Source organism: Arachis stenosperma, chromosome 3, assembly GCF_014773155.1.
Source record: "Arachis stenosperma cultivar V10309 chromosome 3, arast.V10309.gnm1.PFL2, whole genome shotgun sequence".
Lineage (NCBI taxonomy): Eukaryota > Viridiplantae > Streptophyta > Magnoliopsida > Fabales > Fabaceae > Arachis > Arachis stenosperma.
In genome coordinates this window covers 72,201,623-72,221,833 of record NC_080379.1, presented here as the reverse complement: position 1 = coordinate 72,221,833, position 20,211 = coordinate 72,201,623, and the positions used below count along the sequence as shown (strand labels likewise).

At 39.7% G+C, this 20,211-nt stretch overlaps 2 non-coding genes across 2 annotated transcripts; one reads left to right on the top strand and one right to left on the bottom strand.

Moving 5' to 3' along the window:
- Positions 1 to 4,499: 4,499 nt before the first annotated feature.
- Positions 4,500 to 4,607, bottom strand: LOC130971087 (small nucleolar RNA R71). Its single transcript, XR_009082321.1, has one exon. It is a non-coding gene; the product is annotated as a small nucleolar RNA R71 (small nucleolar RNA).
- Positions 4,608 to 9,684: 5,077 nt separating this feature from the next.
- On the top strand, positions 9,685 to 9,792 carry LOC130971068 (small nucleolar RNA R71). The gene has a single exon (XR_009082303.1). It is a non-coding gene; the product is annotated as a small nucleolar RNA R71 (small nucleolar RNA).
- Positions 9,793 to 20,211: the final 10,419 nt, after the last annotated feature.

Below are 20,211 nucleotides of genomic sequence, written 5' to 3'. Positions count from 1 at the left end.
TCAGCATTGGCAGTCCAACAGGTCAAACGCGGCAGCTCTGGCCATCTCCCACACGCCAGACACGTCATCTCTGACCAGCATAGAAGATCTCGACCGAGATCGACCTACAGTTTTAGGTAACCCTCAGAATATTGGCGCAGTTGCCGGGGATCTTGGAAGTCATCTCATCACCATGGTGGATGACCATGAGAACGACCATGATTCAGATCTAGAGGATAGAACGCCGCACAAAAACGCGGACACTACAGCAAAGGATACTCCACAACTTAACAACAAAAAGAATTCTCCAAATGCGGGAGCCATGGAGGCGCTTCAAGACCGTTTAAAACAACTTGAAGAAGAAGCCCTACGTCAATGAGAGGCTAAAAAGACCTACAAAGGGAAATAAGGCGACGCCAGAATTGGAGGACAAACCCATAAAACTCAAAGCCGATCTCAATACCAAAGCTAACCGATCCCCTCTTGAGGATAGCTCCCGCAAGGACCAAGATCCATTCACCCAGGAGATCATGAAGACCAAAATCCCAAAAGACTTTAAACTCCCGGATATGACTTTGTACGATGGCACTACAGATCCCGGCAATCATCTCAGCAATTTCAGAAGTAGAATGTACCTCACCAACACCTCAGATGCAGTTCGCTGCAAAGCCTTTCCAACTACTTTAACAAAGACAGCCATTAGATGGTTCGACAATCTACCTCCTAGGTCCATCTCGAATTTCAACGACTTAGCCAAGAAGTTTTTGGCTAGATTCTCCATCTAAAAAGATAAGGCTAAGTGATGAGCGGATAATTTATACGCTTTTTGGCATTGTTTTTAGTATGTTTTTAGTATGTTTTCGTTAGTTTTTAGTATATTTTTATTATTTTTTAGTTAAAATTCACTTTTCTGGACTTTACTATGAGTTTGTGTGTTTTTCTGTGATTTCAGGTATTTTCCGGCTGAAATTGAGGGACCTGAGCAAAAATCTGATTCAGAGACTGAAAAGGACTGCAGATGCTGTTGGATTCTAACCTCCCTGCACTCGAAGTGGATTTTTTGGAGCTACAGAAGCCCAGTTGGCGCACTCTTAACTGCATTGGGAAGTAGACATCCTGGGCTTTCCAGCAATGTATAATAGTTCATACTTTGCCCGAGATTTGATGGCCCAAACCGGCGTTCCAAATCAGCTCAAAACTGCCCGGCGTTAAACGCCGGAACTGGCACAAGAATGGGAGTTAAACGCCCAAACTGGCACAAAAGCTGGCGTTTAACTCCAAGAAGAGTCTCTACATGAAAATGCTTCAATGCTCAGCCCAAGCACACACCAAGTGGGCCCGGAAGAGGATTTTTATGTCATTTACTAATCTTTGTAAACCCTAAGCTACTAGTTCTCTACAAATAGGACCTTTTACTATTGTATTCTCATCTTGGTTCTTCTGGTTCCCTCTCTGGGGCCGAAGCCAATGATCACTATTATCACTTATGTATTTTCAATGGTGGAGTTTCTACACAACATAGATTAAGGTGTGGAGCTCTGCTGTACCTCGAGTATTAATGCAATTACTATTGTTCTTCTATTCAATTCAGCTTATTCTTATTCCAAGATATTCATTCGCACTCAAGAACTTGATGAATGTGATGATTATGTGATGCTCATCATCATTCTCACTTATGAATGCGTGCCTGACAACCACTCCCGTTCTACAAGCAAACAAGGCTTGAATGTTTATCTCTTGGATTCCTTAATCAGAATCTTCGTGGTATAAGCTAGAATTGATGGCGGTATTCAAGAGAATCCAGAAGGTCTAAACCTTGTCTGTGGTATTCTGAGTAGGATTCAATGATTGAATGACTGTGACGAGCTTCAAACTCCTGAAGGCTGGGCGTTAGTGACAGACGCAAAAGAATCAATGGATTCTATTCCAACCTGATTGAGAACCGACAGATGATTAGCCGTGCCGTGACAGGGTGCGTTGAACATTTTCACTGAGAGGACGGGACTGTAGCCACTGACAACGGTGATGCCCAACATACAGTTTGCCATGGAAAGGAGTAAGAAGGATTGGATGAAGACAGTAGGACAGCAGAGAGACGGAAAGGACAAATCATCTCCATACGCTTATCTGAAATTCTCACCAATGAATTACATAAGTATCTCTATCTTTATGCTTTATTCATATATCATTCATAACCATTTGAATCTGCCTGACTGAGATTTACAAGGTGACCATAGCTTGCTTCATACCAACAATCTCCGTGGGATCGACCCTTACTCGCGTAAGGTTTATTACTTGGACGACCCAGTGCACTTGCTGGTTAGTTGTGCGAAGTTGTGATAAAGTGTTGAGATTTCAATTGAGCGTACCATGCTGATGGTGCCATTGATGATCACAATTTCGTGCACCAAGTTTTTGGCACCGTTGCCGGGGATTGTTGAGTTTGGAGAACTGACGGTTCATCTTGTTGCTTAGATTAGGTATTTTTCTTCAGAGTTCTTAAGAATGAATTCTAGTGTTTGAAGGTGATGTTCTTATCATCACCAAAGCTGATTGATTCTCATCAATTTAGCTCTTGAATGTAATGTCCTGCTGAAGCTTGGCTAGCCATGTCTAATTTCTTTAGACTAAAGCTTTAGACTAACATTGCATGATTCCTGGAATTCTCATTAAGAATTTTGATATCTTTATTTTCTTTTCCACTTAATTTTCGAAAAATCCAAAAAAATTACAAAATCATAAAAGCCAAAAATATTGTATGTCTCTTGTTGAGTCTAGTGTCTCATGTTAAGTTTGGTGTCAATTGCATGTTTCTATTCTTCTTGCATTCATTCATGTGTCTTAAGTGATCTTCAAGATGTTCTTGATGATTTCATTGCTCTGATCTTTAAAATTCTCTTGTCTTGAGTGTTTTGTGTTTCTCATGTGCATTCTCAATTTGTTAGTGTCAATAGTATACAAACTTCTAAGTTTGGTGTCTTGCATGCATTGTTATTTGATTTTAGTTGCATTTTGATTATTCCTCATTATTAAAAATCCAAAAAAAAAATTTTTTTAATTTGTGTCTTTTCATGTCAATAATACAGAGAATTGAAGATTCAGAACATACAGCAGAGGAATTACACAGAAAAAGCTGGGCGTTCAAAACGCCCAGTGAAGAAGGAAAACTGGCGTTTAAACGCCAACCAGGGTGCCTGGTTGGGCGTTTAACGCCCAAAAGGGTAGTGTTTTGGGGGTTAAACGCCAGAATGTATACCATTCTGGGAGTTTAACGCCAGGATGGCACAAGAGGGAAGATTCTGTTTTTAACTCAAATTTTTTTTTCATGTTTTCAAATTTTTTCAAAATCAAATCTTTTTCAAATCATATCTTTTCAATCATATATTTTCAAAATCAATTTCTTTCCATTTTCAAAAATACTTGCTATCAATTAATGATTTGATTCAACATCTCAGAATATGTTGCCTTTTTTGTTGAGAAAGGTTTAATGTCTGAATCATATCTTTCTTGTTAGCCAAGTCATTAGTTTTCAAAATCAAATCTCTTTTTTTAAATTGTTTTTCAAATCATATCTTCTCAATCATATCTTTTTAAAACTATATCTTTTCAATCATATCTCTTTAATCACATCTTTTTCAAAATAGTTTTCAATCATATCTTTTTGATTTATAATTTCAAAATCTTTTACAAAAATCACTTGATTTCTTTTCTACTCTTAGTTTTCGAAAATCAATTAGTCTTTTTCAAAATGTTTTTAAAATGTTTTTAATTTATTTTCGAAAATTCTTCCCCTCTTCTCACATCCTTCTATTTATGGACTAACACCCCTCCTCAATGCACAATTCGAACTCCGTCATACTTAATAAGTTCGAATTCTTCTATCTCTTCCTTCTATTTTTCTTTTCCTCTGACACCTCAAGGAATCTCTATACTGTGACATAGAGGATTCCATATTTTCTTGTTTTCTTCTCCTTCATATGAGCAGGAGCAAAGACAAAAGCATTCTTGTTGAGGCTGACCCTGAACCTGAAAGGACCTTGAAGCGAAAGCTAAAAGAAGCTAAGGCACAACTCTCTGTAGAGGACCTAACAGAAATCTTCAAACAAGAAGAAGACATGGCAGCCGAAAACAACAACAATGCCAACAATGCAAGGAAGGTGCTGGGTGACTTTACTGCACCTACTCCCGACTTCTACGGGAGAAGCATCTCTATCCCTGCCATTGGAGCAAACAACTTTGAGCTTAAGCCTCAATTAGTTTCTCTAATGCAACAGAATTGCAAGTTCCATGGACTTCCATTGGAAGATCCTCATCAGTTTTTAGCTGAGTTCTTGCAAATCTGTGACATTGTTAAGACCAATGGGGTTGACCCTGAGGTCTACAGACTTATGCTATTCCCTTTTGCTGTAAGAGACAGAGCTAGGATATGGTTGGACTCACAACCTAAAGAAAGCCTGAACTCTTGGGAAAAGCTAGTCAATGCCTTCTTGGCAAAGTTCTTTCCACCTCAAAAATTGAGTAAGCTTAGAGTGGAAATCCAAACCTTCAGACAGAAGGAAGGTGAATCCCTCTATGAAGCTTGGGAAAGATACAAACAATTGATCAGAAAGTGTCCCTCTGACATGCTTTCTGAATGGAGCATCATAGGTATCTTCTATGATGGTCTGTCTGAACTGTCCAAGATGTCATTAGATAGTTCTGCTGGAGGATCTCTTCATCTGAAGAAGACGCCTGCAGAAGCTCAAGAGCTCATTGAAATGGTTGCAAATAACCAATTCATGTACACTTCTGAAAGGAATCCTGTGAGCAATGGGACGAATCAGAAGAAAGGAGTTCTTGAGATTGATACTCTGAATGCCATATTGGCTCAGAACAAAATATTGACTCATAAAGTCAATATGATTTTTCAAAGTCTGTCTGGAATGCAAGCTGCACCAGGCAGTACTAAGGACGCTTCATCTGAAGAAGAAGCTTATGATCCTGAGAACCCTTCAATGGAAGAGGTGAATTACATGGGAGAACCCTATGGAAACACCTATAATTCTTCATGGAAAAATCATCCAAATCTCTCATGGAAGGATCAACAGAGACCTCAACAAGGTTTCAACAACAATAATGGTGGAAGAAACAGGTTTAGCAATGGCAAGCCTTTTCCATCATCTTCTCAACAACAGACAGAGAATTCTAAGCAGAGCCACTCTGAATTAGCAACCATGGTCTCTGATCTAATCAAAACCACTCAAAGTTTCATGACTGAAACAAGGTCCTCCATTAGAAACTTGGAGGCACAAGTGGGACAGCTGAGCAAGAAAATTACTGAACTCCCTCCTAGTACTCTTCCAAGCAATACAGAAGAGAATCCAAAAGGAGAATGCAAGGCCATTAACATAACCCACATGGCCGAACTTGGAGAGGAGGAAGCGGCAGTGATCGCCACTGAGGAGGACCTCAATGGACGTCCACTGGCCTCCAATGAGTTCCCTAATAAGGAACCATGGGAATCTGAGGCTCACACTGAAACCATAGAGATTCCATTGGATTTACTTCTGCCATTCATGAGCTCTGATGAGTATTCTTCCTCTGAAGAGGATGAATATGTCACTGAAGAGCAAGTTGCTAAGTACCTTGGAGCAATCATGAAGCTAAATGACAAGTTAATTGGTAATGAGACTTGGGAGAACGAACCTCCTTTGCTCACCAAAGAACTGGATGACTTGTCTAGGCAGAAATTACCTCAAAAGAGACAAAATCCTAGGAAGTTCTCAATACCTTGTGCCATAGGCACCATGACCTTCAAGAAGGCCTTGTGTGACCTAGGGTCAAGTGTAAACCTCATGCCTCTCTCTGTAATGGAGAAGCTAGGGATCTTTGAGGTACAAGCAGCAAGAATCTCACTAGAGATGGTAGATAATTCAAGAAAACAAGCTTATAGGCTTGTAGAGGATGTTCTGGTAAAGATTGAAGACCATTACATCCCTACTGATTTCATAGTCCTAGAAACTGGGAAGTGCATGGATGAATCCATCATCCTTGGCAGACCCTTCCTAGCCATAGCAAAGGTTGTGATTGATGTGGACAGAGGAGAATTGATCATTCAAGTGAATGAAGAATCCTTTGTGTTTAAGGCTCAAGGATATCCCTCTGTCACCAAGGAGAGGAAGCATGAAGAGCTTCTCTCAAAATAGAGTCAAACAGAGCCCCCACAGTCAAACTCTAAGTTTGGTGTTGGGAGGCCACAACCAAATTCTAAGTTTGGTGTTGAATCCCCACATTCAAACTCTAAGTTTGGTGTTGGGAGGTTCCAACATTGCTCTGAGTATCTGTGAGGCTCCATGAGAGCCCACTGTCAAGCTACTGACATTAAATAAGCGCTTGTTGGGAGGCAACCCAATGTTATATTTATCTATTTTCCTTTGTTATTTTATGTTTTCTGTAGGTTGATGATCATGAGAAGTCACAAAATCAGTTGAAAAAGCAAAAAAAGAATGAAAAACAGAAAGAAAAATAGCACACCCTGGAGGAAGATCTCGCTGGTGTTTAAACGCCAGTAAGGACAGCAAATGGGCATTTAACGCCCAGTCTGGCACCATTCTGGGCGTTTAACGCCAGAAAGGGGCACCAGACTGGCGTTAAACGCCAGGAAGGGGCAAGAAGCTGGCGTTAAACGCCAGAAATGGGCACCAGCCCGGCGTTTAACGCCAGAATTGGCATAAAGAGCATTTTTGCTCGCCACATGGTGCAGGGATGAATTTTTCTTGACACCTCAGGATCTATGGACCCCACAGGATCCCCAACTACCGCACCACCCTCTCTCTTCTTCTTCACCCATTCACCAATCACCTCAACCACTCTTCCCCAAAAACCCTCACCTATCAAATCCCATCTTTCTCTTCACCACTCACATTCATCCTTCATAAAACCCCACCTACCTCACCATTCAAATTCAAACCACTTTCCATCCCAAACCCACCCATTCATAACCGAACCCTACCCCTCTCTCCACCCCTATATAAACCCATCTGCACTCCTTCATTTTCACACAACCTAAACACTACTTCTCCCTCTTTGGCCGAACCACAAAGCCATCTCTATCTCCTCTATTTCTTCTTCTTCTACTCTCTTCTTTCTTCTTTTGCTCGAGGACGAGCAAACCTTTTAAGTTTGGTGTGGTAAAAGCATTGCTTTTTGTTTTTCTATAACCATTTATGGCATCCAAGGCCGGAGAAACCTTTAGAAAGAGGAAAGGGAAGGCAAAAGCTTCCACCTCCGAGTCATGGGAGATGGAGAGATTCATCTCAAGGGTGCATCAAGACCACTTCTATGAAGTTGTGGCCATGAAGAAGGTGATCCCCGAGGTCCCTTTCAAACTCAAAAAGAGTGAATACCCGGAGATCCGACATGAGATTCGAAGAAGAGGTTGGGAAGTTCTTACCAACCCCATTCAACAAGTCGGAATCTTAATGGTTCAAGAGTTCTATGCCAATGCATGGATCACCAAGAGCCATGATCAAAGTGTGGACCCGAACCCAAAGAGAGTGGTGGGGTTGGTGGGGATCCTGTGGGGTCCACAGATCCTGTGGTGTCAAGGAAAAGTCATCCCTGCACCAAATGGCATTCAAAATCACGTTTTGAGCCATTTCTGGCGTTAAACGCCGGGCTGGTGCCCATTCCTGGCGTTTAACGCCAGGTTCTTGCCCTTTTCTGGCGTTTAACGCCAGTCTGGTGCCCCTTTCTGGCGTTAAACGCTCAGAATGGTGCCAGACTGGGCGTTAAACGCCCACCTGCTAGCCTTACTGGCGTTTAAACGCCAGTGGGTTCTTCCTTCAGGGTGTGCTATTTTTCTTCCTGTTTTTCATTCTGTTTTTGCTTTTTCAATTGATTTTGTGTCTTCTTATGATCATCAACCTACAAAAAACATAAAATAACAAAAGAAAATAGATAAAATATAACATTGGGTTGCCTCCCAACAAGCGCTTCTTTAATGTCAGTAGCTTGACAGATGGCTCTCATGGAGCCTCACATTTTCTCAGAGCAATGTTGGAACCTCCCAACACCAAACTTAGAGTTTGAATGTGGGGGTTCAACACCAAACTTAGAGTTTGGTTGTGGCCTCCCAACACCAAACTTAGAGTTTGACTGTGGGGGCTCTGTTTGACTCTGATTTGAGAGAAGCTCTTCATGCTTCCTCTCCATGATGACAGAGGGATATCCTTGAGCCTTAAACACCAAGGATTCTTCATTCACTTGAATGATCAACTCTCCTCTATCAACATCAATCACAGCCTTTGCTGTGGCCAGGAAGGGTCTGCCAAGGATGATGGTTTCATCCATGCACTTCCCAGTCTCTAGGATTATGAAATCCGCAGGGATGTAATGGTTTTCAATCTTTACCAAGACATCCTCTACAAGTCCATGAGCTTGTTTTCTTGAGTTGTCTGCCATCTCTAATGAGATTCTTGCAGCTTGCACCTCAAAGATCCCTAGCTTCTCCATTACAGAGAGAGGCATGAGGTTTACACTTGACCCTAAGCCACACAGAGCCTTCTTGAAGGTCATGTTGCCTATGGTACAAGGTATTGAAAACTTCCCAGGATCTTGTCTCTTTTGAGGTAATTTCTGCCTAGACAAGTCATCTTGTTCTTTGGTGAGCAAAGGAGGTTCATTCTCCCAAGCCTCATTTCCAAATAACTTGTCATTTAGCTTCATGATTGCTCCAAGGTATTTAGCAACTTGCTCTTCAGTGACATACTCATCCTCTTCAGAGGAAGAATACTCATCAGAGCTCATGAAAGGCAGAAGTAAGTCCAATGGAATCTCTATGGTCTCATTTTGAGCCTCAGATTCCCATGGTTCCTCATTGGGGAACTCAATGGAGGTCAGTGCACGCCCACTGAGGTCTTCCTCAGTGGCGTTCACTTCCTCTCCTTCCTCTCCAAATTCGGCCATGTTGATGGCCTTGCACTCTCCTTTTGGATTTTCTTATGTGTTGCTTGGGAGAGTACTAGGAGGGAGTTCAGTAACTTTCTTGCTCAGCTGTCCCACTTGTGCCTCCAAATTCCTAATGGAGGACCTTGTTTCAGTCATGAAACTTTGAGTGGTTTTGATTAGATCAGAGACCATAGTTGCTAAGTCAGAGGGGTTCTGCTTAGAATTCTCTGTCTGTTGTTGAGAAGATGATGGAAAAGGCTTGCCATTGCTAAACCTGTTTCTTCCACCATTATTGTTGTTAAAACCTTGTTGAGGTTTCTCTTGATTCTTCCATGAGAAATTTGGGTGATTTCTCCATGAAGAATTATAGGTGTTTCCATAGGGTTCTCCTAGGTAATTCACCTCTTCCATTGAAGGGTTCTCAGGATCATAGGCTTCTTCTTCAGATGAAGCATCCTTAGTACTGCTTGGTGCACTTTGCATTCCAGACAGACTTTGAGAAATCAAATTGACTTGTTGAGTCAATATCTTGTTCTGAGCCAGAATGGCATTCAGAGCATCAATCTCAAGAACTCCTTTCTTCTGATTAGTCCCATTGTTCACAGGATTCCTTTCAGAAGTGTACATGAATTGGTTATTTGCAACCATTTCAATTAGCTCTTGAGCTTCTGTAGGCGTCTTCTTCAAATGAAGAGATCCTCCAGCAGAGCTATCCAAAGACATCTTGGATAGTTCAGAGAGACCATCATAGAAAATTCCTATGATGCTCCATTCAGAAAGCATGTCAGAAGGACATTTTCTGATCAATTGTTTGTATCTTTCCCAAGCTTCATAGAGGGATTCTCCATCCTTTTGTCTGAAGGTTTGGACTTCCACTCTAAGCTTACTCAATTTTTGAGGTGGAAAGAACTTTGCCAAGAAGGCATTGACTAGCTTTTCCCATGAGTCCAGGCTTTCTTTAGGTTGTGAGTCCAACCATGTCCTAGCTCTGTCTCTTACAGCAAAAGGGAATAGCATAAGTCTGTAGACCTCAGGGTCAACCCCATTAGTCTTGACAGTGTCACAGATTTGCAAGAATTCAGCTAAAAACTGATGAGGATCTTCCAATGGAAGTCCATGGAACTTGCAATTCTGTTGCATTAGAGAAACTAATTGAGGCTTAAGCTCAAAGTTGTTTGCTCCAATGGCAGGGATAGAGATGCTTCTCCCATAGAAGTCGGGAGTAGGTGCAGTAAAGTCACCCAGCACCTTCCTTGCATTGTTTGCATTGTTGTTGTTTTCGGCTGCCATGTGTTCTTCTTCCTTGAAGAATTCGGTCAGGTCCTCTAAAGAGAGTTGTGCTTTGGCTTCTCTTAGCTTTCTCTTCAAGGTCCTTTCAGGTTCAGGGTCAGCCTCAACAAGAATGCTTTTGTCTTTGCTCCTGCTCATAAGAAAGAGAAAAGAACAAGAATATGTGGAATCCTCTATGTCACAGTATAGAGATTCCTTGAAGTGTCAAAGGAAAAGAAAAGTAGAAGACAGAAGTAGAAAATTCGAACTTATCAAAGAAGATGGAGTTCGAATTTTGCATTAAGGGATAGTGTTAGTCCATAAATAGAAGGATGTGAGAAGAAGGGAAGTGATTTTCGAAAATTAAGTAAAGATTTTTGAAAACATTTTTGAAAAACACTAATTGATTTTCGAAAATGAAAGTGGAAAAGAAATCAAGTGATTTTTTTGAAAAAGATTTTGAAATTAGAAATAAAAAAAAAAGATTTGATTGAAAATTATTTTGAAAAAGATGTGATTAAGAAGATATGATTGGTTTTAAAAAGATGTGATTGAGAAAATATGATTTGAAAACAATTTTAAAAAAAAAAATTTTAAAAAATTAATGACTTGCCTAACAAGAACAGATATGATTCAAACATTAAACCTTTATCAACAGAAAAGGCAACATACTTGAAATGTTCAATCAAATCATTAATTGTTAGCAAGTATCTTTGAAAAAGGAAAGAAATTGATTTTGAAAACATTTGATTGAAAAGATATGATTTGAAAAAGATTTGATTTTGAAAAACTTTGAAAACTTGAAAAAAATTGATTTGAAAACAAAATCCTCCCCCTTGTGCCATCCTGGCGTTAAACGCCCAGAATGGTGCACATTCTGGCGTTTAACGCCCAAAACTATACCCTTTTGGGCGTTAAACGCCCAACCAGGTACCCTGGCTGGCGTTTAAACGCCAGTCTGTCCTTCTTCACTGGGCGTTTTGAACGCCCAGCTTTTTCTGCGTAATTCCTCTGCTGCATGTTCTGAATCTTCAATTCTCTGTATTATTGACTTGAAAAGACACAAATTAAAAATATTTTTGGATTTTTTTTATAATCAAAATGCAACTAAAATCAAATAACAATGCATGCAAGACACCAAACTTAGCAGTTGGTATACTACTGACACTAATGAGAATGCATATGAGACACACAAAACACTCAAGTCCAGAGAATTCAATGATCAGAGTAAGAAATAATCAAGAATTACTTGAAGATCCTTAAGACACATGAATGAATGCATGCAATTGACACCAAACTTAAGATGAGACACTAGACTCAAACAAGAAACATAAAATATTTTTGGTTTTTATGATTTTGTAATTTTTTTGTGCTTTTTTTTTTCGAAAATTATATGGAAAAGAAAATAAAGGTATCAAAATTCTTAATGAGAATTCCAGGAATCATGCAATGTTTAGTCTAAAGCTTTAGTCTAAAGGAATTAGACATGGCTAGCCAAGCTTCAGCAGGACATTGCATTCAAGAGCTAAATTGATGAAGATCAATCAGCTTTGGTGATGATAAGAACATCACCTTGAAACACTAGAATTCATTCTTAAGAACTCTGAAGAAAAATACCTAATCTAGGCAACAAGATGAACCGTTAGTTGTCCATACACAAAACAATCCCCGGCAACGGCGCCAAAAACTTGGTGGCGCGAAATTGTGATCACTACACAACTTTGCACAACTAACCAGCAACTGCACTGGGTCGTCCAAGTAATAAACCTTACGCGAGTAAGGGTCGATCCCACGGAGATTGTTGGTATGAAGCAAGCTATGGTCACCTTGTAAATCTTAGTCAGGCAGACTCAAATGGGTATAGTGATATACGAATAAAGCATAAAGATAAAGATAGAGGTACTTATGTAATTCATTGGTAGGAACTTCAGATAAGCGTATGAAGATGCCTTCCCTTCCGTCTCTCTACTTTCCTACTGTCTTCATCTAATCCTTCTTACTCCTTTCCATGGCAAGCTTATGTAGGGTTTCACCGTTGTCAGTGGTTACCTCCCATCCTCTCAGTGAAAATGTTCCTATGCTCTGTCACAGCATATGGCTAATCAGCTGTCGGTTCTCGGTCAGGCCGGAATAAAATCCATCGATTCTTTTGCGTCTGTCACTAACGCCCCGCCTGCTAGGAGTTTGAAGCACGTCACAGTCATTCAATCATTGAATCCTACTCAGAATACCACAGACAAGGTTAGACCTTCCGGATTCTCTTGAATGCCGCCATCAGTTCTTGCCTATACCACGAAGACTTTGATCTCACGGAATGGCTGGCTCGTTTGTCAGGCGAGCACTCGGTTGTCAGGCGATCAACCATGCATCGTGTATCAGGAATCTAAGAGATATTCACTAGAGCCTTGATTGCTTGTAGAACAAAAGTGGTTGTCAGTCACCTTGTTCATAAGTGAGAATGATGATGAGTGTCACGGCATAAGAAAAAGGTCTAGGCATGGCCGAATGGCCAGCCTCTCAATGATCTAAGAACTAGATGTCCAAAGATGATCAAAGGATCTAAAAATAATCCAAAGATGAAAATACAATAGTAAGAGGTCCTATTTATAAGAAACTAGTAGCCTAGGGTGTACAGAGATGAGTAAATGACATAAAAATCCACTTCCGGGCCCACTTGGTGTGTGCTTGGGCTGAGCAATGAAGCAATTTCGTGTAGAGACTCTTCTTGGAGTTAAACGCCAGCTTTTATGCCAGAATTTAACTCCCATTTAGGTGCCAGTTCCGGCGTTTAACGCTGGGATTTCTGAGGGTGACTTTGAACGCCGGTTTGGGTCATCAAATCTTGGGCAAAGTATGGACTATCATATATTGCTGGAAAGCCCAGGATGTCTACTTTCCAACGCCATTGAGAGCGCGCCAATGGGGCTTCTGTAGCTCTAGAAAATCCACTTCGAGTGTAGGGAGGTCAGAATCCAACAGCATCTGCAGTCCTTTTCAATCTCTGGATCAGATTTTTGCTCAGGTCCCTCATTTTCAGCCAGAAAATACCTGAAATCACAGAAAAACACACAAACTCATAGTAAAGTCCAGAAAAGTGAATTTTAACTAAAAACTAATAAAAATATACTAAGAACTTAACTAAAACTACTAAAAACATACTAAAAACAATGCCAAAAAGGGTACAAATTATCCGCTCATCACCTTGTCGTGGGCAGGGCAGAGTTGCCTAGCAAGCTTTGTTCCCTTATGTTGCCCTCCTAGAGGGCAGTGTGCCCTTGTGGAGGGCAATACTTGCCTTCCTCATTTTGTGCGCCACAATTCTTCTCTCTTTGACCACATTTTGTTCTCCTTGGGCCACACTTCCTTAGGCCACGCTTTTCCTTTTTTTCTTTTCTTCACCTACAATAAACCAAAACAACCACTCAAAGTATCACTAAATTCAAGAGGCTTATAAATCAATTAAAATTCAATTAAATTTAGCTTAAACCTCATGAGTTAACATAAATTTCATGGTGGTTGTTTGATTTAAAGAAGTTATGCATTTTCATTCCAAATCACTTACTTAGGATGCAAGAAAGTGCATAAAGACTAACAAAACAAGTAAAATTAGCTTGAAAAATGGGTATATGATGACTTGTCATCACAACACCAAACTTAAATCTTGCTTGTCCCCAAACAAGCATCAAAACTAAGAGAAATTGAAATGAACAAGAAAAGAACACATATCCTTATTAGGCATATAGCAGAACTTGATTTTTGGGGTCTTTATGCAAACAATGATAACTCAAGGTATTGTTTGCTGTTACATAGTATACATTTTTCATCAAGGGTTTGCTAAACTTGCTGTTATAAGACTTGCTCTTTAATCACTCCCTTGCTAACTTTTCTTTCTTATAATGCTTAACAAGCTTATTCTTTTGGAGGTTTGGTGTCAAATATTGCAGTAGTAGCCTTTGGCTTTATTGTTTTCTTTCTTTTACTCAACATCTTTCCACCACAGACACATGGCTCACTATTTTTTCCTAGGATCATTGATGCCCAGCATCTCTTTGGATAACTAAATGTTCTGTATCTAAGTTGCTCTTTATTGTGGAATTTCAATTGGCCATCCCAAATCAGTTGATCTAAGTGACCGGTGGTGGAAAAAATTGTGATCACATCAATGTAGTATTCTTTGTTGTTGTATGGAATCATTATTATGGCACTTATGTGTGGACACAACTCTGTTCAACTAACCAGCAAGTGTACTGGGTCGTCCAAGTAATACCTTACGTGAGTAAGGGTCGATCCCACAGAGATTGTTGGTATGAAGCAAGCTATGGTCATCTTGTAAATCCCAGTCAGGAGGATAAAATTATGGAATTTAGAAAATCAAATATGATTAATAAAAATAAATAGAAAATAAAATGGATAGAGATACTTATGTAAATCAATAGTGGAAATTTCAGATAGGCGTGTGGAGATGTTGTGCTCCTCTTGAATCTCTACTTTCTTATTACATTCATCCAATTCTTCTTACTCCTTTCCATGGCAAGCTATATGTAGGGCATCACCGTTGTCAATGGCTACATCCCATCCTCTCAGTGAAAACGTTCCTATGCTCTGTCACAGCACGGTTAATCATCTGTCGATTCTCAATCAGGTTGGAATAGAATCCCTTGATTCTTTTGCGTTTGTCATCACGCCCAGCCTTCAGGAGTTTGAAGCTTGTCACAGTCATTCAATCCCAGAATCCTACTCGGAATACCATAGACAAGGTTTAGACTTTCCGGATCCTCATGAATGCCGCCATCTATCTAGCTTATACCACGAAGATTCTGTTGGGGAATCTAAGAGATATGCGCCCGGCCTAGAGTAGAACGGAAGTGGTTGTCAGTCACGCGCGTTCATAGATGAGAATGATGATGAGTGTCACGGATCATCACATTCATCAAAGTTAAGTGTAATGTATATCTTGGAATAAGAATAAAAGAGAATTGAATAGAAAGTAATAGTAATTGTATTGAAACTTGAGGTACAGCAGAGCTCCACACCCTTAATCTATGGTGTGCAGAAACTCCACTGTTGAAAATATATAAGTGAAAGGTTCAGGCATGGCCGAGAGGCCAGCCCCCATGAAGGTCTAAGGACTAGGCGTCCAGAGATGTCTAATACACTAGTAAAAAGTCCTATTTATAATAAACTAGCTACTAGGGTTTACATGAGTAAGTAATTGATGCATAAATCCACTTCCGGGGCCCACTTGGTGTATGTTTGGGCTGAGCTTGATCTATCCACGAGCTGAGGCTTTTCTTGGAGTTGAACTCCAAGTTATAACGTGTTTTGGGCGTTCAACTCCGGATCATGACGTGTTTCTGGCGTTTAACTCCAGACAGCAGCATGTACTTGGCGTTCAACGCCAAGTTACGTCGTCAATTTCCGAATAAAGTATGTACTATTATATATTGCTGGAAAGCTCTGGATGTCTACTTTCCAACGCCGGTGAGAGCGCGACATTTGGAGTTCTGTAGCTCTAGAAAATCCATTTTGAGTGCAGGGAGGTCAGATTCCAACAGCATCAGCAGTCCTTTTGTCAGCCTTTTTCAGAGTTTTGCTCAAGTCCCTCAATATCAGCCAGAAATTACCTGAAATCATAGAAAAACACACAAACTCATAGTAAAGTCCAGAAATATGAATTTAGCATAAAAACTAATGAAAACATCCCTAAAAGTAGCTTGAACTTACTAAAAACTACCTAAAAACAATGCCAAAAAGCGTATAAATTATCCGCTCATCAACCGGGTTTTAAAATACCCCTTAGAATTTACTCATCCAAGCATATCTTAGTACAAGAACACCACAGGCATATGTCCTAGGGTCCAAGCTATTGGTGTCCAACCTTTATTCTTTGTTTTTTTTCTTGCCACTTTGGCTTTTTCTTCTTCCTTTTCTTTCTTATTTTTGTTTTTGTTCTCAAGGGCTTTTTCTTTATTGAAGGATCTTTATAACAGCAAGCTAACTCACACTTGAATGAGAATGATATTATGCAACAATTATTTCATGAGTTATGCATTTAATCAAACATATATACCACCATTAACTTCCATTCTACCTATGCAACATTGGATATTTCACTTTTCAATTCAAACCAAATCTCTTTTATTCAAGCATATGGGAAACAAAACAAAATTAAAGCTAAGTGATGAATGACAAGCATTATGCAGATTTAGCATAATCAAACAATTTCACTTGCAACTAATTAAACACTTTAGCAAGATATATAATGGTTCCCATGTTCAAAATAATACACAGTAGCAAGGATCAAGTTTAGATACAACCTTTGAAGTTGCAGCCCTTTGATTTTTCCTTCTGCTGTGTTTTCTTTGAGTTAAGATGCACAATATCTTCAATTGTTGACTCATGTCCTGCATAATTCTCAAAGTTGCTTGCTTCTCAAGCCCTTAATTACATGGTTAGTATGCATAAATTGAGTGTGGCTCTTGGATTTATTTAGGTGTGTGAACACCAAACTTAATTGTTTGCCACTGTCTCAGATGCAACAAGTTAACCATATTTGAAACCCTGTGTCCTTGCTAAAGGTTATGGAATCAAAGCTAGAAAGCAGTTAAATAGTTGAATAATTTGTCTGATTGCTTGGAGCTAGCATTATGCAAGAAGTGAGAATGTGCTTTTAAGTGAGAATTTTGGTGGAACACCAAACTTAGAATGCTTTATTCTCCCTTAAATTATTTTGGTGTGCAACACCAAACTTAGCTCCTTGCAATGCATACCAATTATTCAACATTTTTATTGAAAAAGCTATGAAAAGAAAACTACCTCAGGTTAGGTTGCCTCCCAACAAGCGCTCTTTTATTGTCATTAGCTTGACATCTTCTGTTCTGCTGATCATGGAGGTTGGAAATCACAGTGCCTTAGCTTGTCTTTCTTCACTGTGAACTTCCTTCCAGTTTCCTCCTTGAAGACCTCTATAAATTCTTGTGGAAGGATCTTAGTCACAATGTAGTGATCAGACAACTGTGGGGACACCTTCATGGTTTGAATATTGATCATCACTCTATCCCCTAGTGAAAATTTTCCAGTGGGGATTTTCTGCTTTTCTTTAGTTCTATCCTCTGTCTCTCCTTGAAAGAATTCCTTGTTGTGTTTTTCTTGGCTGGTACTTCCTTTGTCCAATATTTTCTCATTATCCTCTATGATCCTCTTCCATCCTTCCTTCTTTGTAGCATCTTCGTTGTTGGTTGGTTTGTCTTCAATGGTTTTGAGGAAAGTATTTGGTTTCTTCTCACCCATTTCTGCGAAGTACTTCACCAGTTGAGTTATCTGCTCCTCAATTCCTCTGATTAACATCTCTTGGTTCCTTGTTGTTTCCTCTTGGTGTTTTATTATTCTCTCTATTAGGATCTCCAAGTCTGTGATTCTCTGAGAGTCTTGTGAGATTGGTTGGTTTTGAGATGTTACAGGTTGGAAGAGTAGGTGTGTTGATGGATGATGATAGGTGTTTTGGTTAGTTGGGTGGTTATTTGGTAGGTGATGGTTAGAGTTGGGGTAATTATTTTGTAGTTTTCTGTATGTATTTTGGTTAGTGTTTGGCTGGGGGTTGTAGTTTGTGTTTTTCCAATTGTTCTGACTTGAGTTTCTTTGCCATGGTTGTTGGTTTTGATTGTGGTTGTCTCCCCATCTGAGGTTGGGATGGTTCTTCCAAGATGGATTGTAAGTATCACCATAGACTTCATTTGTTCCAGGATTTTGGTTGTGCATGTATTGGACTTGCTCTTGCTGTTGCTCCTCTTGGGTCTCTTCACTTTGCATCCATGTGGTTGATGGTTGGCTTGTGGTGCTCACTGCTGCCACTTGCAGGCCATCAATTCTTTTGGCCATTTGCTCAAACTGTTGTTGAATCTGCTGCTGCATCATCTTGTTTTGAGCTAGAATTGAATCCACTCCTTCTAACTCCGTTACTCCTCTTCTCTGTGATGGTTGGCGTTGTCTTTGATGAGCAAAGAAATATTGGTTGTTGGCCACCATATCAATGAGGTTTTGAGCTTCCTCTGTGGTTTTCATGAGTTGTAATGAGCCTCCAGCTGAGTGATCAAGTGCTTCTTGAGCCTTTAGAGTAAGTCCTTCATAGAAGTTCTGCAACTTATCCCACTCAGTAAACATCTCTGGTGGACATTTTCTCAATAGAGCTTTATATCTTTCCCATGCTTCATATAAATTCTCAGCCTCCATTTGAGTGAATGTCTGCACCTCAGTCTTCAATCTTATGATTCTTTGAGGGGGATAAAATTTGGCAAGGAACTTGCTCACCAAGTCATCCCAAGTGTTGATGCTTTCCTTTGGGAACGTTTCTAACCATTGAGTGGCTTTGTCTCTGAGAGAGAATGGAAAGAGCAACAACTTGTAACTGTCAGGAGGTACACCATTGGTTTTAACAGTGTCACAAATCCTCAAGAAGGTGGATAAGTGTTGATTTGGGTCCTCCAATGGTCCTCCTCCAAAAGAACAGTTGTTTTGAACCAAAGTGATGAGTTGTGGCTTTAGTTCAAAATTGTTTGCATTGACATTGGGGGGAAGAATGCTACTCCCACAGTGTCTAGCATTTGCAAATGTGTAGGAGGCCAGTACTCTTCTTTGTTGTTGGTTATTATTGGCTCCTCCTTCTGGTTGATTGGGATTTGATGGATCTCCTTCCATCTCTTGGAATTCCTCCTCAGATTCTTCCTCTCCAATAACGTTCTTTCCTCTTTCAGCTCTTCTTATTCTTCGAAGAGTTCTTTGGTCAATTTCAGAGAGGATAGGGGAAGATCTTCCTGTACCTGACATACAAACACACAACAATAAACACACAGATCCAGAAAATCAATAAAACTTCAATCTATAGCTAGAATGAAGTTTTAGTTAGTTTAAGCAAAATTTCAAATAGTTAGTGTGTTAGAAAAACAAAAAAGGAAAAAAATGCTTAATCTAGACCTCCACTTCACTTAATCATTGTCAATCTATTTCAATCCCCGGCAACGGCGCCAAAAACTTGATGTGCGGAAAACGATCCGACACAAAACTCATCGGCAAGTGTACCGGGTCGCATCAAGTAATAATAACTCACATGAGTGAGGTCGATCCCACAGGGATTGAAGGATTGAGCAATTTTAGTTTAGTGGTTGGTTTATTCAAGCGAATCAAGTATTGGTTGAGTGATTTGTGTTTAATAGAAGCTAAATTGCTTGGAATGTAAAGGGGGAAGGGAAAATTGTAGTAAATTAAAGAGCAGGAAAGTAAACTTGCAGAATCTTAAAGAACAAGAAAGTAAATGATTGAAACTTAAAGTGCAAGAAATGTAAATTGCAGTAACTTAAATTGCAAGGAATATAAATTGCTTGAATGTAAAAGGGATTTGAGGACTGGGATTTCAGAATTTAAACAAGAGAAATTGAATTGCAACAATCAATAGAACAGAAATTTAATTAGAAGCAATTAGAATTCAAACAGAAGGAAATTAAATGCAGCAAAGGTTCACAGAAGAACCAAGAGTAAATTGAGACCTCAGGACTCCAGAGACTAGGTAGCTAAGCCTAGATCTCAATTGCCTTCCCAGATCTAAGGTCAGAAAGCAATTAACAAGAAATTGAAGAAGAAGCAGTAAAGGAATTGTGTTTGAATTCAATTATGCAGAAATGAAATCAAAGAGATGTTGAATGGAGATTGAGACAGAATTTCCTCAATTCTTCACACCCAAAACTCAAAACAAGAAAAGTAAAAGTGCCCAAGCAAGAACGAGGAAGAAGAGAGATCAATTCTCCTCCCTAATTCTCTGAAATCTCAGTGAAGTCACCAAGAGAAGTTGCAAAATTCAAAGTTTCCAGGAAAGTGCCCAATTCGAAAGTCAAAGAAAAGGTGAAAAGTAAAAGTGAAAGTAAAGGTCCTATTTACATCAAACTAACTCCTATTTATACACTTTCTATTCTTGGGACTTGGGATTTGGATGGGCTTTTGATTTGGTGAAGAATTGAATTTTATTGGATTTTTAATCCAATTTTA